A 21902-nucleotide genomic window follows, 5' to 3' on the forward strand; every position below is an offset into this window, starting at 1 on the left:
ACCGCTGCTAGTCATGCTGGGGGCATAAGTCTAGTCACTGCGAGTCACACTAACACTTCATCATCAACCTCTGCGAGTCATGTTGAAGATGAGTCTTCAGCCACTGCAAGTCATGCTGGGGGCATGAGTCTAGTCACTGCAAGTCATACTAGCAAAGAGTCACCGACCTCTGCAAGTCATGTTCAGGACTCTCCGCAAACCACTGCTAGTCATGTTGGCGGAATGGCGGTTGATAAGAAACCTGGACGTAGAAGTTTTAAACGTAAGTTCCCTTGTAAGATATGCAAGGGAGACCATCTTACTCATTTATGCCTTGGTATTCCAGAGGTTCAAAAGATATGGTCCGAGTCTGAAAGTACTTCTACTCCTAGACCTGATATGGTTTCTCATCAATCCCATAAACCATTGGTTGATAATGTGGTAGAGCCAGTGCAATCGTTGGCCGATTACACTCCTCTTTTGGGGGGTGAAGTGCCCAATAAAAGAGTCTGTTTGATCTCTAGTACAGAGTCTTCTAGTATAGGGGGCATTCCGGTTACTTCGAATGTTCCCCCTCCAAGTGCTAAGAGTGTTTCCTTTGATTGGGATAGCCTTGTTGAGCCTCGTCTTCCTTCCGCTACACCTTTTCAAATAAAGGTCAGGGTTAATTCCACAAATGTCTATCGATGTATGGTGGATGAAGGATCCTCTACAAGTATTATATCCTCTTTGACTTGGAAAGCTTTGGGTTCCCCAAAGTTGTTGACAGCTCAGAGTCAGTTGTTAGCCTATGATAGAAGGCCTGGTGAATCTATGGGTGTTCTTCCTCAATTGCCTATCACTTTAGGTGGGAAGACTGTATTAATCGATATGATGGTGGTTGATAGCCCTTTAGACTTTAATATGCTACTTGGGCGTGATTATGTCTATGCTATGAATGCTGTGGTGTCTTCACTCTTTCGAGTAATGTGCTTTCCTCATAACGGGAATATTGTCACTATTGATCAGCTTGCATCTGATAATCACCACCCTAATTCGACTTTACTGCAGAATGCCCCTTGGTTTGTTCCAAGTGTTCAAGTAGACTCTACCCCGCCATGGGTCAATTATGTAGCATTGAATCCTCAATGTTCAATCGCTTCTAAGAAGGATCCTTTGACTTATTATTCTCCTTCATGGGACTTGGTCCCGGCAGTTGACCGAGAGGTTCTTCCTATAGGGACATGGGACCCTTTAATTCCCTCTTTTGATCCTTGTAGTTCTCATGATTTCTCAGATCTTGCTTTGCCTTCACAGGAGGAACTCTTTGAAGCCATGAGTTATGACTACCAAAGGAGCCCTTGGCCTGAGCCCTGCAAGGGGTTTGTTCAGCAGAACTATTATGCGTAAGCCACAAGGCTGCGTGGTTCCCTGTACCATATTGTATATATGAGGTACGCATTTTCAAGTTTTGTATCCTATAACACAAAGATTTTATATGAAGTTTATAAGTGGAATGTATTAACTTCGTGTCTAGTGTTCTTATTTATGTTTACAGAACTTGGAAGATTTCTCCTTTGGAAGTTTATGGTTGGTCCGTTCGGACAGGTATTGGTTCTTGAAACTGGCATATAGGTTAGGTTTTTCCCCCTGCATTGTGCATTTATCAGTTTCCTTTCCCATTTTGCCTTAGGATCGACCCCACCAAGTTATGGTGCGGAACCTTCTCATTGCTTAGAAGTATCATGACTTGTGTGGTAGAGCCTACCTTATCATGGGTGCCCTAGTTAGTACCTTATTGTCGCTTGGCACTCATGCAGATTTTTGTCCTTAGGTTCGGGAGTCCTCTGTAGTCCCGCCATGACTTATGCGTTGAAGACTCATTCCTCTTTGCTTTTTCGCTTCGTTCTGGCCTTATACCCTAGAGGCTCCTATGTGTGTCGAGTTGTACTTCTGCATTGCATGTTGACCATTTGCACCTTTTGGCCTAGAGCCGGCTTCACTTGGACTCGTGTTTAAGCCAACTTTTGACCATGACATCTGCAAAATCAACCTTGCATACTTTTGACTTCTGCAGCTTGACATACCCTGATCCGTGGAAGGAACATACCTCTGAGTGTCACTGACCAGTTTTCACCTCCCTGCATTGAGCATAGGAACGTTCCTTTCCCAGGAACTAGATCATCTGTTTCACCGACACTCGTTCTTTCCACTATACCATAGCATTCTTTTATTCTTTTTCCGGCTTAACAGAAAAAGACAAAAAAATTAAATATTCCAAAAAAGAGCGGGAACAGGGACATTATTTCCATTTATTGTTGGCAGCTAGAGTCAGTCGTGTCGCCCTTGAACAAAGCACTCAAAGCAAAGTCTCCTCCGCATGGGTGGGATTTAGTTTGACTTAGGTATGCCATAACCTTGTTATTGAGTCAGTTCTCCCCCGATTGGTTATCTCTTCCAATCATATGGAGGGTTCGTTCGTGCCTCCTGAATGGCGAACTTATACAGAGTCATCATATGCTGCCACATAGTCACATTGAGTCGTGCTTTTGTTCAAGGGAAGTTAGCCTGAGTCGGCCTCTCTGCGGTGTCTCTTGACTCATTTTTTCAGCCGGCCATCCCTGGTTGTCAGTATCATGTCTATCATCACATCAGCTATATTGGTCCTTTACTCGTGCCGGTTTGAGAAGGTCCCCATTGACTTCTTGCTGGCGGGTCTTGTCCTTATCGACGACGACACCTTGCTCTGAGGACAGGCCTAGAGCCGCACCCTGGCCCTATTTTCATTATTGATAGGTCACCTTGTGCTCAGCATCGATCAGTATCATGGGTCTTTGACTGAGTGGTTTCCCTTGTGTTCGACATCAACATACATTATCACACATTGGGATTCGTGCAGTACCTTGGTTTCCATTTGACCCTATTGGTGGATACCTCGCCTCTGTGTCAGCTTTCATTATTGGTTGGTTCAGAGGGTTTCTGCCGTGCGCTAGCCACATCTTGTGTATGCCGGAAACGTACTTCGGTTGGGTTACTACATCTTTTTCGTCCGATTCCTTCCACATTATTGGCCTACGAGTTACACTCGCGCTAGATTGATGGAGGATGCCTTAATGCCTTCCTTCTAGCGGATCTTTCCCTATCGACTCCGACTCATTGCTCTGGGGCAAAGATCTAGAGTCCATTTGGCAGTACCTTGGGGTTTGCAGTCATTAGTGGCAGATTCCTCGCTATCGACAGTGGGAAACCATCATTATCTCCTGATCGATAGATTCTTACAGGTGTTCGACTTCAGCTCATCTATTCACACTTGTTAGATTGTACTGGGTACCTTGACGCTCATTATCATTATCGGTGAGTAGTATCACGTTTGTTAACGGTATACATCAATGACCGGTAATCAAAGGATTTCTCACATGGTCGACTTCAGATCATTTATTCCCATGGTGTAGAAATGTACCACGGTGGTCGGTGAAGACCTTAGGTTGTATCAGCATTCATTGGTTCACTTGACAGTTGCTCCTGTTGCTGCTAGTTGACACCACTCCACCTTATATGTTGCAGTCAGTCATGGCGACATTCTATATGCTGGCACCTGAGTTTGCAGTGTAGTACCATCCTATTCCATCATGTTCAGTTGGTACCTTTTGGGATCAGTCTTTGATATCAGTGATCCGTTGCATCTTTCAGCATCATTGACAGTCTTATATGTGATATTCAGACATGTACTTGCTCCTTATGATCAGATGATTCATTATGTATCTTCCAGTCATTTATACTTGTATATTTAGTGGATCCACTTGTACTTGATATGCGGACATGATTTACTTTTTCTGAGCATGGGTATGCCCGCCTCAGACAGTGTTTCTTTCTGATCTCCTTTTGGTGGCTTGGCAGGCTGAATTCTGGTGAAGTCCTCCTCGGTTTCTCGACAAGACTTCCTTTCCATGTTCTTACATAATATATTTTGGCCATCATGTTCCCCTTCTGACCTCATACATTAGGGGGCATCTGTTATAGCTCCAAATATCACTCTTATGGTTTGTGATGCTGCACTCATGGCCTAGGGCAACCCCTCCTTCCAGACCTGGTCCTAAAATTTAAAAAACAGTGTTTTATCCCCTATACGCGACATTGCCCTGAGTTAAACGCGTGTACACGCGGGTCTGTGTATACCCAACCTGCGTGTATGTATTAAAACACTTAAAAAAATAAATAATTCCTTATTTTCGGGCGGAGATCGCGGGTTTTACCTGCTGATCACCTGTTAGTGCCCGTGGCCCAACTGTTCCCAACCAACTCCTAACTAAAAAACTACTTTGGAGATGGTATAAAAAGACATCAAAGGGAAGGCCTAAGAGAGAGAGAAAAGAAGAGCAAGATTATTATGCTGAGATTTTCCCCTTAGACCAGGTCTGAAGTCCTTGGTGCCTTCTGCACTTCCGCCATTTTGCATAGGAAACCCTTGTTTCCATGTGTATTGGTGATCATTCATCCTTTATATCACCATTGAGTAAGAATTGGAAGGAGCTCTTGTTGGAGGCTTGAGGCTGGAACGAATCCGGGAGGAAGCTTTGCTTGGAGCCTGCTGAAGGTGTTTTAGGTGAAATCTTTCCGTTATATGTACTTTACTTGCCTTTATATAAAGAAACACGTCTTGGTTCCCGAAACAATCTTTCTTTATGCTTATGAGATTCTTGTCTTGAATTCTTATGCAAGTAGTTACTTAAAGATTTTTATAACTAACTTTATAGCATGAAGATGGTTTTCATATAAGTATTTGTCCATGTACTGTTGTGTTCTTTGATTTGTTTGTTTTATAGGTCAAAGGAGAAGAAGGGAACTCCAAGAAGGGTTTGGACCCTAAAGGCCTTCTCGAACGTAGGACCTTAGGTACGTACCCTAAACATTAGAATTTGCTTACAGTAAAGATAATGGCTGTGTGTGTGTTTCTTTGAATAAGCAATTTTCAGTCTGGCAGAGTCTTAACCCAAAGGACCCTAGGGGTACTTTCCCCTCAACCAAAGGTCAAAAGCATAGTTTCAGTGTCAAAAAGGGAAACAAAGGTAGGAGGAAGACCAATAAACAAATAGTGATTTGTAGCAAGTCATGGTTATTGTACAAAGTTCTTATTTCACTGATGTAATTTTCATCTCAAAAACATGTTTTTGAGATGAAAACAGAGTATTTTAGTTTTTTTTATATTTTTTGATGTAATTCAAGTCATTTATGTAATAATTGTTCCCATAAGTTTCCCAGGCATTTCTCCTTGCTGCAAGAAATGAGCCATTGAATAAATTAGCTCAATCAAAGCATCATCCACCTGAAAAGAGACAAATAAAGAGAAGCATCAGAGAAATATTTGAAAACAAAATAAAAGTTCCAAACAAACATTACAAAGTGGGTTTTTTCTAAAGAAAAATCAGAATCATCCTCTATATAAAATTTCAAAAGCATTTTTCAAACTTCATTAGTTATTTTGCACCCTACGCTCTCCGTGGCAAAGAGGAGATTGAGTGAAGGTCGAAAAAATCATAAGGGAGCATTTGGTGAGGGCGATGCGCATTGGGTGGAGTTACTGCGCACCTGTGCAGTGAGGGGCGCGTTTGCCCGTCCGAGCCAAAGTAAAATTCAACAGCGTTGTGTGCCTATGCAGTGAAGGGCACGTTTGCTGAGGACGATGCACGCTGGCACTTGGTGCTACGCATTTGGCCAGAGGAGCCTAACAAACCCTAGGGTCACCAAAACAACACTTCCTTCATTTGCTCAATCCATAAAAGCTTCAACTACCTGCATACAACAAGTAAGTGGCCTGGTATCTCTTTTTCTCCATCAATTAAGAAAATTGACACCCTAAATTTTGAAACCTTAGAAAAGCTCCCTTGCATGCTTCCAAAATCACCTATTTGATCAGAGTTATAGTAATTCTTAGACTTTGTCACCTTCTAATCATCCTAAATGTATTTCACTCCACCTACTCATTGTTTCACTCATCTTGACATATATATTAGTCCCTCAAGTTTTCACATATAAAACATGGCAGAATACAGTAGTTCAGAAGAAGGGGAAAGATAGCCTAGGAGGCCAGCCAAGAAAGGAGGGAGAATTATCAGATTTGAACCCACTGATACAACAAAACTTATGGCATCACCACTTGCAGTATCATGTTTCAGGCACATGGGTTGTTTTGAGTTTTGCCAAAGGGTTGAAACGATGAATTTTCATGAGCAGTTAACGAAGTAGTTCATCCTCAATTTGCAAAACAACTAGGTCACTTTAGCCAGGGTCACATTCACTATATCTCTTGCCATCATATCACAGGCCATTGGAATTCCAAATGCAGGAGAGAAATGGTTCAAGCAGAAAAATCTGCATCACAGTTTTTATGAGCCATATCTTAAAACAAGGTTCAAAAATGATAAGAAAAGAATTTTTCCTTTCTCTTATGTTTTGGACAAGTATGTACCATTGATGAAGATCATCATGAGATATTCCACATGTGAGGGTAGGTTTTCCAGACTATATTCATACCATATCAGGCTTCTCATGCACTTTACCAGCGTTAGAATGCTTAGTTTTCCATATTAACTTTTCAGGAGTATTGACAAGATGACATACATTGCTCAGAAAAGGGATCTGGCTCATCAAATGCATAGTATTTTCCATCATTCTCTTATCAAAATGATTTTCCTCCATCACTTAGATCAACTAGGCATTACTTGGGAGACCTTCATAGCTAATGAAATATTCAATGAACCACCTACTTGTTAGAAAATTATATATTACAGAGCAATGAAACAGATCAAATATTGCAGAAATATAAACACAAAAAACACATAAAACAAGAGAGACACAAATATACGTGGTTCACCTAGTTTGGGCTATGTCCACGGAGAAATAATCAGTCCTTCTTTTTATATTATCCAGCAAACTAAAAAGATACAACCTACAGTAGATCTGTTGTAACTCCCTCCTCGCTCTCAATCTCCTCTCTCTTCCTCACTCAGAATACAGATATACATAGACGCAATACAATTCCCTCATATATAGTGAGGGGTTGCCTTCTAAAGCAAAAAACACTAAATTAAACATAAATTCTACTGTCAGATCATCCACCAAATGAATGGCGTGGAGGGGTGTACAATCTTCCTGGGGTATACATTCGGCTGAAACCTTTGAATATAGAAGATAATCAGGCTCCACACCCAACACTACTCAGCCAACTCCCCGCATTCCTCCATTATCATCCACTCATCCATCTACTTCTTCTCATCCACCACAACCTACTTATCACTCATCCTTAGTAGGTCATTCTTCACCAGACACCTCCACACCATTTACATCACCATTTCATGTAGCCATTCATTCACCCAATAGAGATGATGATAGTGATGAGGAACATGATGAGCATGATGACAGTGAGGGACATGATGTACACACTGAGCATGGTCAGAGTAGTATACCACAGAGGAACAATTTGCAGCCATTTTCTTTCACCTATCAGAGGGGAAAGAGGTAGGTGTTTACCCCACAGAAAGTGGGAGGGGCCTTGCCTTCGTCATCAACATTACAGGTTAAAGGAAAGGAGAAAATGGTAGAGGAAGCAGAGGTCAAACAACAACATGAAGAACATGACATTGAAAAGGAGTTTCTCCTTATGGACACTAGTGATGAGGAGGGAAACAAATATTCTCAAGCTGCCTTGAGAGAAAAGGATGCCAAAATCAGGGAGCTTGAGGTCAATTTACAAAGAGCCCAATATGTTATCTCCTTTTATGAGCAAGAGAACAAGCAGCTAGAAGTTAAGCAGGAGTTGATGCAAATCAAGTACATCAAGGCAAAGAGGGAAGCTGAGAAAGCAAAATTTCAGCTTGATGAGGCTTATGGAGATTATGGAGAGCCGGATGATGAACAGGGACAAAGAAAAAGGCCAAGAACAAGAGGATTGAAAAATGCCTTAGAGCTTGGAAGAAAAAAAGAGGCAGAATTGGAGGAGCAACTCACTCTAGATGAGAAATTGGTCAAGGACATAACTGAAAACAAAGAGTCTTGGCTTGAGAAAGTGAAAAAAAACTTTGAGACCCTCTTGGACAAAGAAAACAAAGATGCTAAGTTACAAAGGAATATGGCCAAGTATTATGCAAGGAGAAATCAAGTGGCAAGAAGCAAGCTCAAAAGAGCTCATGAAAAAATTGACAAATTGATCAAGCAAGAGGAGAGGACGAGACTTGACATGCTTGCTGACGCATCCCTACATGCCTCTAATCTTTGATCAGTCATAAAAACACAGTTTGTGCATGATGGACCATTTTTTAGTTCGAATGAAGTTTCTGTGTTTTTCAGTCCTTTTTTTTTGCATAGTCATGAAAGGCAAACGCTCTTTTTTGGGGCATCCAATGAGGAAACGGTCAGCATTTTTGGATTCACAGTGATGAGTACATGCACCCTTTGCATTTGCTAAGGTTGTTGGATCAGAAATGGTTGACCAAAAGGGCCAAAAACCCTCAAAAAATTACCTTTATGCCCTCTTTTTGGCCTGGGCGCTGCGCACTGAGAAGTGTTGGGAGAATTGACTTCTGACAGGGCAAATGAACACCAAATGAAAAAATTTAAGATGTTCTGGAAAGTAGACAGGCAAAGCTTTCCAAAAAGCTATCATGGGCCCAATTTTGACATTAGGAACGCCTCAAAAAGTGTAGCTAAAGTCGAAGGGAGCACCTGGAATTGGCGCTGTGTGCCTAGCACTGGTGTTGCGCGTTTGATAGTTTGTCCAGATTTTCACTGTTCCATCCCAGTTTTCACTTTCACCTTGGAAAATCATGATTTTATCCATGTAAATGATGAGTTGAATGTAATTATCATGTTTCTAGTACTTACTAGGGTAAATACAGTAGGTAAATCAAGTTCATGAGGTGTAATGTATCAGTTTGTTTGGATTAGGGATGAGTCACTTTGACCACCCTATTTTCTTGTTAGTAGTTCAAATTTTGTTAGAAACAACTCCTCCTCTCATGGATTTGACTCCCTAAGCTTAGGATGAGTTGTTTGGGGTCTATATGATACTTTTACTCAGTCATTGTAATGGTTGGACTCAGTTGGAGGCTTATGCTTTGAGTAGACATCATTTTGTATCAGTTTCAGCAGGAGATTAATGAAAAGTTGCAACTATTTCTTTGGGATCCATGTGGTATGATGTTCAGTTCAATTTTCTCTATTGTGATCATATGTTAGAATGTTTTTTGTACTTCATCAATCATTTCATTTCTTTTAAGTGGATGTTTTCAAGTTGATAGGCATAACCCATAACTTTTATGCTCTGTTTTGGGGAAATATTCACAGTCTATGTTTTCTTCAGTTTAGGAAGAATCCATGTCATTTACATGCTCTTTCTAGCTCCTCACCTATCTTTAATCACCTCACCCATCAAACCCTAGAGTGTTGAGCCTTGTGCCTACCTTGCCCCATCGAACACCCTGCAATTTTGACCTAATTTCCTTGCCCTAAACTGTTTGGCTCCTTATGACCTAGAAAAACCCTTCAAAATTAAATAAAAACCCTGTGCTACTATACCTAGCCTAATATCATTTTCTTGATCCAGTCATCTTGGCTGAGATCCTTATGGAGAGAGCCCCCTCTTGGCTTAGTAGGGCTAGCTACTTGGCTAAGCATGGTCTGTGGTTACCCTAGAATTGCCTTCCTTCAGCCTAAGGTTCAATCCAGGTGATAACAAGAATCCCTTGAATGTTTTTTGTGGGATACATGGTAAATACTATGAAGCGCTAGGTGTTTTTGTTGTGAGTCCCACATTGATCAGGTGATCAATTTTAAGCTCAAAAATGGAAGTGCCCATAAATTCTTGAAACTAGTGCCAAAACAAAGAGCTCACTGACATGAATCTAACGCAGCTTGAATCGCTCAAAACCGATATCGTATGCTCCCAATATCGAGTTTTGATTTTTCCCAAAAAAGTAAAATTTGAGAAGGCTTGTTGACTAGGCAGTTGACTGGATTGACCGTACTAATGATTCAGTAGGGTGTCTGTACATGTATGAGCCAACCAGATGCTAACACTTGGCATGTTCTAGTTCACTGGTTTTGGCACACATGGTCGAAATCTGATTGGTGGTTGAGTTTTTGAGTTGGACCTATGAATGGGAGCCACATGGCCCAATGGGAGGCTACCACATGGCATCCTGGTATTGGTGCAATTTTTTTTTATTGGAAAAACTATCTCTAGGAGTGTTGAACACAAGACCTCTGATCCAACAGTGCAATGCCTTACCTCTAGGGCGCATGATGGTTCTTATTAACAATGGTGGCGGATTTCTATATAAAGTTTATCCCATTTGTATTTGGGGAATGGGGCCGGGGCTAAACCCTTGCCCCCTCTCACTCCACACCCATGGAACTGTAGGAAAGGGAGCCAAGGGGTCGGGCTTAGTCCTGACCCATGGTTCCGGCACCAACACTTACAAGTCATGGGACCATAACCATAACCTGGAGCGCGCAATAGTTGAAGGCGCTAAGGAATGAGATCAATCCATAGTCACCTTACCACTGTGGAACCACATTCTTAGGGGCTCGACGGAGGGTGCGAAGGCTAGGCCCCAACACAGGCCATATGCCCTTTCATGTGACCCTTGGCGTGGAGTTTGGGCACTAGGCAGAGGAGCTTGTGGTAGGGGGCCAACCCCGAGGTCATATGCGACCCTAACGTGACCACGCGCTAGTGGATTGGGGGCTTTGACGAGTCGGGAGGGCCATTGGCCCAACGATTGGACACTTGGCACGACATGGGATCTCGTCCCTATGTTAAGGGGCTTAACAGGTGTGGGTGGGCATTAAGGCCCAACCTTCTACCCTATGTCGCCTTGTTTTTTGGATTAATGGGTTTGAGGCTAAATTAACTATCCAATAGAATGCGCCAACGGGCAGAGAAATTGTCGCTTTGTTAGCAATTTTCGGGGAAAATTTGTAGGACCAATAGATAGAAGGTCAAATTTGTAGGATGGTTAACAGTGAAGTTCACGGGAGAGCTTGGGAACTCATATCGTTTTGAGTTTTGATCCAAATTGATCTTAGAAAGAGTGCACTTAGGGGTTTTTGGATGTTATGAATCCATTGGTAACCTCTAATTTCTAATTTGAGCACATCGGAAAAGTAGTTTGCAGGTTTAAGACTAAAGGTGTATGGACCAGTCAGGGTTTGTAAGCTGTTCTGAAAGGCATTTGGCCATAGAGAAGACCTTGTAGGGGTATTCTCACTTCTAGAAGTTTACTACAATAACTATAACCAAGATGGTTCAGTTCAAGTTCAACTTCTCTTAACATGAAGTTTTATTTATATGCTTCAATGTGGAATTGAAGTGTTCACATGCTCTTTTTAGTTCATTTCAGTTGAAGTATGTCATCTTTGTAGGAGATGCTTTGAGATGCTATTGTTTGTGAGAGTTGTAGGAGAAAATTACCTTGTAGGGGTAATAACCACGTGTTTACTTGCAACAAAAATTTATGTACTTCTTTTGATACTGAATATATGAGTGGTCTATTCATGTTGACAGACCCGGAGATGGAGCCCAGGAGGGGTAAACTCCGTCAACAATCTTTTTTTCTTGCTCTTCAATATGTCTACATGGATTATGAGTTGTTATGTTCATTATGTTGAGTTACATATGAAGAATAATTCATGACTTGAAGAGATACTGGAAACCTATTGTTTCAAGACCCGATTTTACCTTGCAAAGCATCGACACGAGCCTAATTTTTGTTTTATTTGATTTTGGAAAAGAGGAAGAAATCACCTAATCCAATTCCAGATAATTTTGGTATTAGACCACCAGTTGACCAATTTGCAAGAATGGGAAGCAAAAAGAGTCTTCAAGAGTTAGAGGAGCAAAAATTGGCTCTTTGGATGGAGAACATAGAATTGAGAAGGATGTTAGAGATATATGAAGAGGAGAAGAGAGACATGCACTTTGTATTGCAGCAAGTGCTTGATGAGAAAGTTACAGAAAGTTCTACTCTTGTACCAGTAAGAGAAACCTCTAGAATGAAGTCAATATGTGGTCATGGTTCAAATAGTGGTTTTGGACCATATGTGGAAGATGTTGCATGTGCATTTTGCAAACATCTTCAAGAAGCACACCATATGCTAGTGAATAAGAGTGGGCGGTTAGAGTCATCTACAAGTTGACCATCATCATCATCATCAAAAACTGAAAATATGAATGACACATTTAGGAAGGTAATTAGCATCTCAGGTACCACTCCTTCCATTTATATGCATAACAACTCTTTTGTAGTGTTCAAGCAGCATACCAAAGGTATAGGTATGAATTTTCTTTCCAAGATGGGATATGAAGGTGGAGGCCTCAACATAAATGGCCAAGGTATTACTAACCCAATTATGGTTTAAGAGAGACCAAAGTATATGAGATTGGGATATGGTCGAAGGGACTTTGGAGAATGCTCCAAACAGCTTGAGGTACATCAACCATATGAACATGAGATGTCACCACCTTGTGACAACCATCGAAGTTGCAACTCTAGAGACAAGTATAAATCTCAAGAGTGTTTTCCAATGCATGGAAATTTTGAATCCTCATGGAATCAATACCCTTGTACATTTTGTGGTGTGATTGACCATTGTGTGGTTGTATGTGAGCAATGAACGATAATGGTTAAAATAATGAACCAAGTTTTAGGCATCAAACATAATGACTTTCTTTTGTATGAGAGAACTTATATGTCAGCAAACAAGAGGAAGTTCTTCTGTACTCATTGCAAGTTGCATGGACATGACACTGAACAATGTTGGAAGCTGCATTCAAAGCTTTGTTCAAAGAAAAGTAAATAGATTATGCTACATGTTAGCGCTCAAATATGCCTCAGGCTGAGGAAGGCAAAACTCAAGGCCACATCAAACCAATCTCAGCCTCGTAGCTAGCCCTACGAGGACAGGAGAGGGCTCTCTCCGGGTTTATCTCGGCAAAAGATCTTCAAAGAGGCTGAGATGACTCACAATTAATACTGATTTTAGGCTAGTAAAGAGATAGGAAAGTTTGTTTTAGATTTTTGAGTTTTTTGTTGGAGAAATGGGAAAACCAATTTTGGGTGTGGGGATTGAGGTCAGATCTTTGCAAAATTCGAGTTAGGGCGAGGTAGGCAATAGTCTTGATGCCTTTGATCAGGTGTATGGATGGATTAGAATGACAAGAAGTTGAAGAGGGCAAAGGAGAACATGGATCCTCTCCAAACTGACGAAAACATGTAAAACTAAACAAATTTTAAAGGAAGAGCATTGTGAACAATGAATTCAACCTCATTTACTCATTCATTTAGTATCAGAAGCATAAGAAGGAATGGCATACATGTAAACATGAATAAACTTACAATAACTGAGAAAAAAAACCATCAAGAACTGAAAGCCACAAGAATCCCAATAGGTGCTACAAAAGCTCTGATCTTTCCTTAGCCAAAATATGAAAAATATGTACAATAGTGTGCCAAAATCTTCCCAAGAGTCCAACCTGTGCTACTGACTGAAAATTTACATATATAGATCAAGCTAACCTCATTCCCTAACCTCTAGGGGTCGAGCTCCTCCTTCTAGGAGCAGTTTGAACAAATTCTAAACATGGAGCAAGAATCTAGGTGACCAAAACAACCTGCCTCTAAAAAGAAGGAGACTGATTCATTACATTAATTTCTTGCTAATTTGTGAATGAATCATCTATAATAAGGTAGATAGGTGCCATGTTACCTTACATACATCAAATTACATCATGTTGGGTCAAAAATCACATCAAGGAGTGAAACTGGTGAAAACTGGCTGAATTCCTGAGCTGGAGGATGAAAACTGGACCAAAAACCTCAATGCGTAGCGCCCTGATCCCTATGCGTAGCGCACCTTTCAGCCTATTTTTGGGGCACTTCCTGACATCAAAATCAAGCTCACAATAGCTGGTTGGAAAGCTCTGGATGTCTACTATCCAGCCCAAGTAGAATTTCCCAATTTGGAGCTCATTTTCCCCCTCAAAATTGCATTCTCCCAGAAGTACTTCTTGCTGTTGCAAAAGGTGGTAGCAAGGTGGTTTTCATGATGTTTTTAGGCCTTTTGGTCATCCAGAACTTGATGAAATGCTTCGGCAATAACTGAGCATACACAACTTACCATGAAAAATCCAAAAATGCAAAGATTTCCTCCAGCAAGTGTCCCAATCAAAAGCGAGCGCGCCGACGTGCTACTCGTTGAGCGGAAAAAACTGTTTTTGGGACCAAAAATTTGAAAATGACAAAAGTTCTCCAAATTTGCTCAAATTCGGAGCGAAGACCCTCCATCATGTGTCATGCTCAGCCAGCGAAGCCTCGGCCAAAACTCAAAGTGGATCTAGCCTCTTTCGCCGTTTTAGTGCTTTGCTCAACCTCCTTTGCAAAATCTTCATTTTTGCTTTGCCAACATGCATGCGAGCCCAATAATGATTTTTCATGTGACGAAGCATGTCTTTTTCTCTATTGGCCTTCGCCAACAACTCCTCCAGATTTCGATTGACTTTCTCAAGCCAAAATTGCCGCTCAACAGATGTCAAATCACCAGGTCTTTTTCGGGCTAGCCTTCGGTCCTCACGGATTTGTCGCAGCTCTATAAGTGTGTGCTCATCCTCTAGTTGTTTATTGCGCTGCTCCGAGTATTTGATTAGACATTCTGCCTTTAGCAACTTCTCATTCAAGCTATCAATTTCGGTCTTTTGCTCTTGGATGATCTCTTTCAGCTTCGAGCTAGGAGAGCTCCTATCCACATCACCCAATGCAACATCAACATCATGACCACCTGAATGGCCCTCCTCATAAATTGGTCTCTTGCCTCTGTCTTGAACCTGTACTTGTATTGAAGAAGAAGGCGAGACCCCTTCCACACCATGTGGAGATAGTACTCGTCGTGTAGCTGCAAATAAGGCCCTGTGGCCTCGCTGATATGTCACATATGCTGGAGCATTGACATGCTCGGTCTCAGGAATGTCAAACTGATGTGAAGGCCCTCCCTCATCATGAACTATCTCGGGAGGTGGCTGTGGCACTGTGAAAAATTCACGAGAAATAAAATCCTCCCAAGTAATGCCCTGCTATGCCAACTGATGAACCACTACGATCTTGATCAACGCATAATGATAAATACTCATATGCTGCTATGCTGGGGTCTTCCTTTGTACTAAAACAACCATCCTCTCTATGTTGCGAAACATGAAGTATGGAATGTTCATCAGACGTACCCTTGTAAAATGCATCAAGAAACGGACATGGTATGCATAAAGATGGGAGAATCTGCCCTCACAATTGAAATACCGAATGATGAGTTTCATTAAAGGTGCAAACTAATCATTCAGGTATTGGAAAGGAAAAACCCTGCTCAAGTGCCTCATATACCCAGGTTTGATGTATGGCTCATAATAGGATTTCTCCAGTTGCTGACGCTTATTCCATTGCTCTCCGATATTTGGTATCCCAGTGGCCTCTGTAATAGTCTCTGGTGACAAAATGAAATCAACTCCGGGTGGTTTACATGGCCATCATGTAAATGTAGCACAAACAAGCGAGCTAATTCACGATGATGCTGAATTTGTGAAATTAGCTCACAATAGTGATAGCATGACTGATGGCGAAAACAATCCATTGCAAGCGGGCAAGCCTGCAATTGAACCAAAGAAGTGGGCTCTTCTCTGAGATGCTTTCCACCTTTGCCACCTCTGCGAGGCCTCCGTGGCACATTACCCTCTGTTGTGGAATCATTGTCATTCTCCTGCTCATAAACTGAATCTGTGTCTGACATGGCTTTAAAAACACAATGTCTGCAATATGTAGAATGTCTGCAATATGTAGGATGTCTACAATATGTAGTTTGTAGGTGTGGTGAAATCACAATTTCAATGCATACTCAAAAGCTAACCGAAACACATAAGAATTATGCCATAATGGTAATACTCTGTTTCAGTGTATTGGGCATGAAACAGTCACTGTTTTGATCACAAGGACAGTTTTGACAAACGAACAAAAGTATGAAGTGTACCCTTTGTGATGTTGGCAAAAATCTTACAAATGAGTATGGAGTTGTGTTTAATCAAGGGACAATAGAAAACTCTTCACCAGCCACCCACATGTCCTTTAAAACCCTAAAGAATGACTTTGGTATGAGCCTAGGGTTTCATTTTTTTTTTTACACCCAATACATCACATTTTCCCCTCAAACACACTACAAACAATTTCAAATTGACTGAGCAGCCATGAAACACCTACTTGCAAGATTTGGAGGCGATTTGATAAGATCTGGCCGTATGAACAAAAAATTTTGGTGCTGTGACTGAGTGCGTAGCGCCTGTGTATTTTTACACTAGCCAGTGAGGCCCAATGCGTAGCGCCCACCTCAGTGCGTAGCGCACACCTCCAATGCGTAGCGCACACCTCCAACACTGTCCACAGGTATGTAATCACGGTTTCGGCCTTCAAACACTTAAACATGATTTTGCCTTGGGAATTTGTGAACAAATGGACTTGTTTTCCCTTTTATATGCAAACAAAATATCTCACCAAATCTGATTTGATTTAAATTGGTTCAATAACCCACTTTGTAATGTTTGGCACTTTTTCACCTTTGGTCTTTTAATACAATACTGCTTTTTGATTTTCTCATGCTTTTCTGAGGTTTGGACTGATCATATTTTGTTGATTTTTGCAGGGATCTGGCATTTTGGCTTTGGAGAAGATCAAAGGCTTGCACTGAAACTTTTGAAATGAAATAAATATAGTTATTTACAATAACAATTTTTAGTTCCAAAACAGAGTTTTGGACTAAAAATGTTTTAAAATTCTTTCTGAAAAAACTATTATATAGAGTCTTTTGAAATCAACCTCATGGCCTGCAGGCTTGTATTATGTATATGCAAAGGACTGACAACCCTAGACTCTAGGACTTTTTTAACAAAACAAAACTTTTATGACAATGAATGCATGATCATGGACTTCAGTGATTTTTGAGAAAATTTGTTTTCTCACTAACCCTGCAGGGACAAACATGAGGAAACACAAGACAACCAGACCCCCTCGTCAGTCAATGGCATGCCCCTAGTGAAATGCAATGAAGTGGAACAAGCGAGACACCTAAAAATGATATGCAAAAGCGAAAAGATCTCTGACGAAGGGCTGTAAGGACCGACTCTAACATTGGCTCCAATGGGGATGGTGGCTCCTTGGAGACGCTAAGAATGACAGATCTCTGGGAGAGCAGACCAGTGCTTTCATCCATTGGGTGATGGAGTCATGTCCATTGCACGCTGAAAAGTGGCACCGACATTTTTCAAACCAAACGGCATCTTTGCATAATGAAATGTTCCCCATGGAGTGGTGAACGCAGTTTTGTCACGATCATCTTCATGCACTAAAATCTGATTGTATCCTGAATAGCCGTCGAGTAGTGACATCCTTGATGCTCCAACTACTCGCTGCAATATATGATCCATTTTGGGCAGCAGACACCTTATTCAAATTTCTGAAGTCAATACATAAACGGATCTCACCGGTTTTCTTTCTTACGGGTACCAAATTTGATATCCAATCGGCAAATCTGATAGGCACAATGATTCCTGACTTATACAACATGTTCACTTCTTTTTCTATCAATGGCAGCAGCTTAGGATTGATTCTCCCCAACTTTTGACAGAAAGGCTTCTGATTTGGTTTTATGGGGATAGTATGCTGAATGATATTAGTGTCATATGTTTTCAGATCTGAGTAATCCCAAGCAAAAGCATTAGAAAATGAAGACAACAATCTGACATATTCTTCCTTTACCTTTGGTGATAATGACTTTGATAGCTTTACCATCTTGGGATTCTCAGCTGTCCCAATGTTTACCTCTTCAACACCTTTTTCAGTGGGTCTCAATGTCGGTTTGCGGGCCACATCGTCTTGGTCAAACAACTCCTCCAAAGGAATCAATCCCTTAGGAATAATGTTATCTTTAAGTTGCAGCACATCCATTTGATTTACTTGTATATCAACATTACCATCATCATGTGCCGTATCTATGGCTGTATCTTTAAACTTACCCTTATTCTGCAGAAAATCATTAATCTCTTCATCATCCTGAAAGACTTGCCAACATTGCTGATTATCTAGAACGGTGGGCCGGTGTTTCACATGAATCTCGAATTTGTTGCTGGAATTCATTGGAATTTTTAAATTACTTGCTGCCTTAGCTAGTCCATCAGCAACACCATTTTGTATGCGAGGCACACATGTCAAAGTATGATCAGAAAAGAGTTTCAAAATATCTAAAACTGCATTTTGATATGCTTGGCTTGAAACTCACCCTTCACCTGCTTTATCACCAACTCTGAATCACCATATACTGCAATTCTTTTTGCCTTCAGCTTTCGAAGAGTCTTAAGGCCAGCAATGAGAGCCTCATATTCCGCTTCATTATTAGAACAGTCAAATGCTAGTTTATAGGAACATACTCTCACCTTGCTTGGAACCTTATCTTGAGCGGAAAATGGACTTCGAATCCATACACCAATTCCAGCACCATCACTACCTACTGCGCCATCAAAATCCATGGTCCAAAGACCATCTTCATCCTCCTCCAAGTGCTGAAATTGTGTGAGCTCTGTTTTTCCTGCATATCCTTTGATAAATCACACTGCAATCTACTGATTCTTGAACAGGCTATTGCATCTTCTATACTAACCACAACCCTCGACCTTGAAACAATGGTATTGCATTTGGTATTCACATTGATAATGTAGGCTCTGTAGTCGGCCAATATGCTAGTTTCTCTAATTAGAAGCGGCATCTGACTTATATCTCTGAAGTCCAGCCCTGCGTGATTCAGAGAGTGAATGGCGGTTTGAAACAACATCTCATAACGTTCCACCTCAGAAATGCTATCGCTAATGGTGTTGCACATGTCAAGCTGGTAATCAAACAGTGGTGACACAAGTAAATGTCTTCAAACTGAAAACACGTGTTGAGCTTGGTAAATTGTAGCTGGTATTGTTCAGGTGAAATCTTATTTAAAGGACCAGTTTTATTAAAAATTATTGTTATTCAAACAGAAAGCGAAGGTGAAAGGTCAAAGTCCAAAAGCCAAACTTAAAACAAAGATATTTACAACAGAAGAATAGGATTTGATTCCTATTTAAGACTTCAGTTAATGATTCAAATGGATCTGCGCTCCAGTTTGTGTCTTTAAATTGGCCATCAGAGGATTTTAAGGTAACGATTTTCTGTTTTAGAATAAAGAGATGACTCTATCTCTATTTTTGTAACTTCAGGTGAAACAGCGCCCCTGTTTTGGGTCGATCTGTTTTCTCCTAGGAGAGTCTATTTATTGTATTGAAAAATCACTTGTAAAGGGAGTTCTGAGAGCTAGTGGAGGAAAAAGACAAAGTTTCATTGTACAGATTTTTGATAGGGGTTTAATGGCAAAATACAGCTCTGACTCCTGAGATTCTTGTGGTGTGGATTTAGCATTTTGTCTTTTCTTATGTGTCATATGTAGCTTGTAATGTTTTACATTTCATTTCATAATCATTTTCTGTTGAATACTTTTAAATGAGAAAGGCAAAATCTAGTTTACTGCTCTGCCTTGGGAGGTATTCATTTTCTATGTTTTCTTCAGTTTGATAAGGATTCAACTATTGCCCTTGTCAACCTCGCAGCAGTCTGTCACTACATATAATTGCAATTTGATTGTTAAACTTCATGCTTATCTTGCCTCAGGAGATAATCTGCATTTTTCATTTAATCTCTGCTCTTGTTGTCTTTGCCCCATGCAGCCCAGAAAACCCAATCATTTATCAAAAAACCCCTTTCTATCAATTTACTAGCCTAAAATCAGTTCCAGGTTGAAGTCATCTCGCATCCTATTGCTCATTTTCTCGAGATAGAACCGGAGAGAGCCCTCTCCTGTCCTCGTAGGGCTAGCTACGAGGCTGAGCTTGGTTTGATGTGGCCTTGAGTTTTGCCTTCCTCGGCCTGAGGCAGATTTGAGCGCTAACATAGTGGCGACCATACTGGGGAAGATGGTTTGCTATTGATGGGACATTCAACTTGTAGATTGTCTTGGTCCAGTACATGAAATCAAGTTGCAGATCTGATGTTGATGGTGGACAACAGTCGGACACATATGAAGGCTGAAACATTCACCTGGCGACTCCAACTCGATCTAGACATTCCAGTGCTCGCTGATCCATTTATGCAATGGTAGGGTACGTGGCAAACCCTGCACTGTGTGAAGCTGTAGAAGAAGTAAGAAATCAGTTAGCAGATTTTGAAATTAATGAAGATTTTTTCAGTGCCTTGTTTCAATATTTGAGATCTCCAAAGTTCCCTCTTGAAGCTAAAACTAGTGTCTGCGAGTTAGTTGTTGAAAAACTTGAGAAGGAGATCCAGTATTTGAATGAGCAGATCCAGTCATATAATTTCCGAGATCCTAAAATGTTCTTGGAAACTTTTCCTCCTTCGAAACAAGAAATAATAGAGTTGCCTACAGATGTTTGCATTGACAGTGTGCAGCTGGAGGTATGTATTGCAGAATTGGGGCAGCAAATGGAGTCTGGCTTTCGCGATCCTATTGCGATGTACATGGAAATGTTTTTCAGTTTGATTGATAGATCAGGCTGTCTTTTACGTGACCAGGCTCATTACGTGCATGAAGGGCTGCCAGCAATTACATCTGTGTCCTGGTGGAAGCATTCTCAATCGGCATCATTCTCAGGTTTACTTGAATGGTTGATCTGGCATTTCAGTATTACCTGATCTATTATTTTTGCAGCAAAGTAGGGTAGATTTTGTAAATAAATAAGCAACCAAAAGGCAGCATTTCGTTCTGAGTTTCATTACAGTTTTAGTGTGAAGTTTGCCGAGTCAGTTTTTTAAGCATTTCAGTCAAGTTTCAGTCCATAAATGAGTCGGAAGTCTCGTGTTGTCTGTTGAAATAATGACTCCATAGCCCAATGGATGGAGGCACTGTCTGCTCTCCCAAAGATCTGCAGTTCTTGGCACCTCCAAGAAGCGGCAGCTGCCATCCCCATTGGAGCCAATGTTAGACTCCGTCTTGTTAGCCCGCTGCAGTCAAATTCTCCAAAGTTCATTCCTTGTTATGCGCAGTCACTGATGTTACTGTGGTCCAGAAAAGAGTCATTCTAATTCTTGAGTCCAGAGTTTGACAAAGGGATCTGATTCCGCATCAACACCTGATTCTGTTTCAGATCAGCGCCATAGCATAAAAAGGCTGTTAAATTCATTGCTGGATTTTCTTTCAGAACGACAGAGCGAACAGTTGAAACAAGTGTCAACTTCATCAAATAAGGTTGGATAATCTAACCAGGAGCATAAAATTGCAAGTCATTTCTACAATGAATTTAATTGTAAGGAAAAATCATCCAGGCATAGAACAAGAGCAATTTGGTCAAATATTATTTTACAGAAGCTTGTCTAAACTTTTACGGAAGAAAGTTGGTGCAAATGTATAGTTGCAGGCAGTTCAGTTTTGGTTCCTCTTAAATTGTCCAAAAACAGAGTTCCAATGGCATCCGACCATATGATTTAAAGCAGGGACAGAAGAGAAATGTCAAACTCGATCTGGACGGGTTAATCATTTGAATTTTCGAGCTATTACAATCTTAGAAGTTTCGGGCTAGTTCGATGTCATTATAGTCTCAAATATTATCACAGGTATCGGTCTAATTACAATGGTAAAGGATCTTGGTATGTCTGCAGCAATGAAATCGTGGGATCTCGGTGCAACTGTAGTGGTGATATCTCAACACAGTAATGAGATCTCGGTGCTATCTCTATGAATTAGTTTTTGGTACAAGGTCTTGATACAATGAAGAAGTCTTTGGTGCTACCAAAGTAACAAGGTATCTACAATGAGTAGGTTTCGATAAG

Source organism: Pinus tabuliformis, chromosome Q (assembly GCF_031772625.1).
Source record: "Pinus tabuliformis cultivar Carrire ecotype Pingquan chromosome Q, CPIR1, whole genome shotgun sequence".
Taxonomy (NCBI): Eukaryota; Viridiplantae; Streptophyta; class Pinopsida; order Pinales; family Pinaceae; genus Pinus; species Pinus tabuliformis.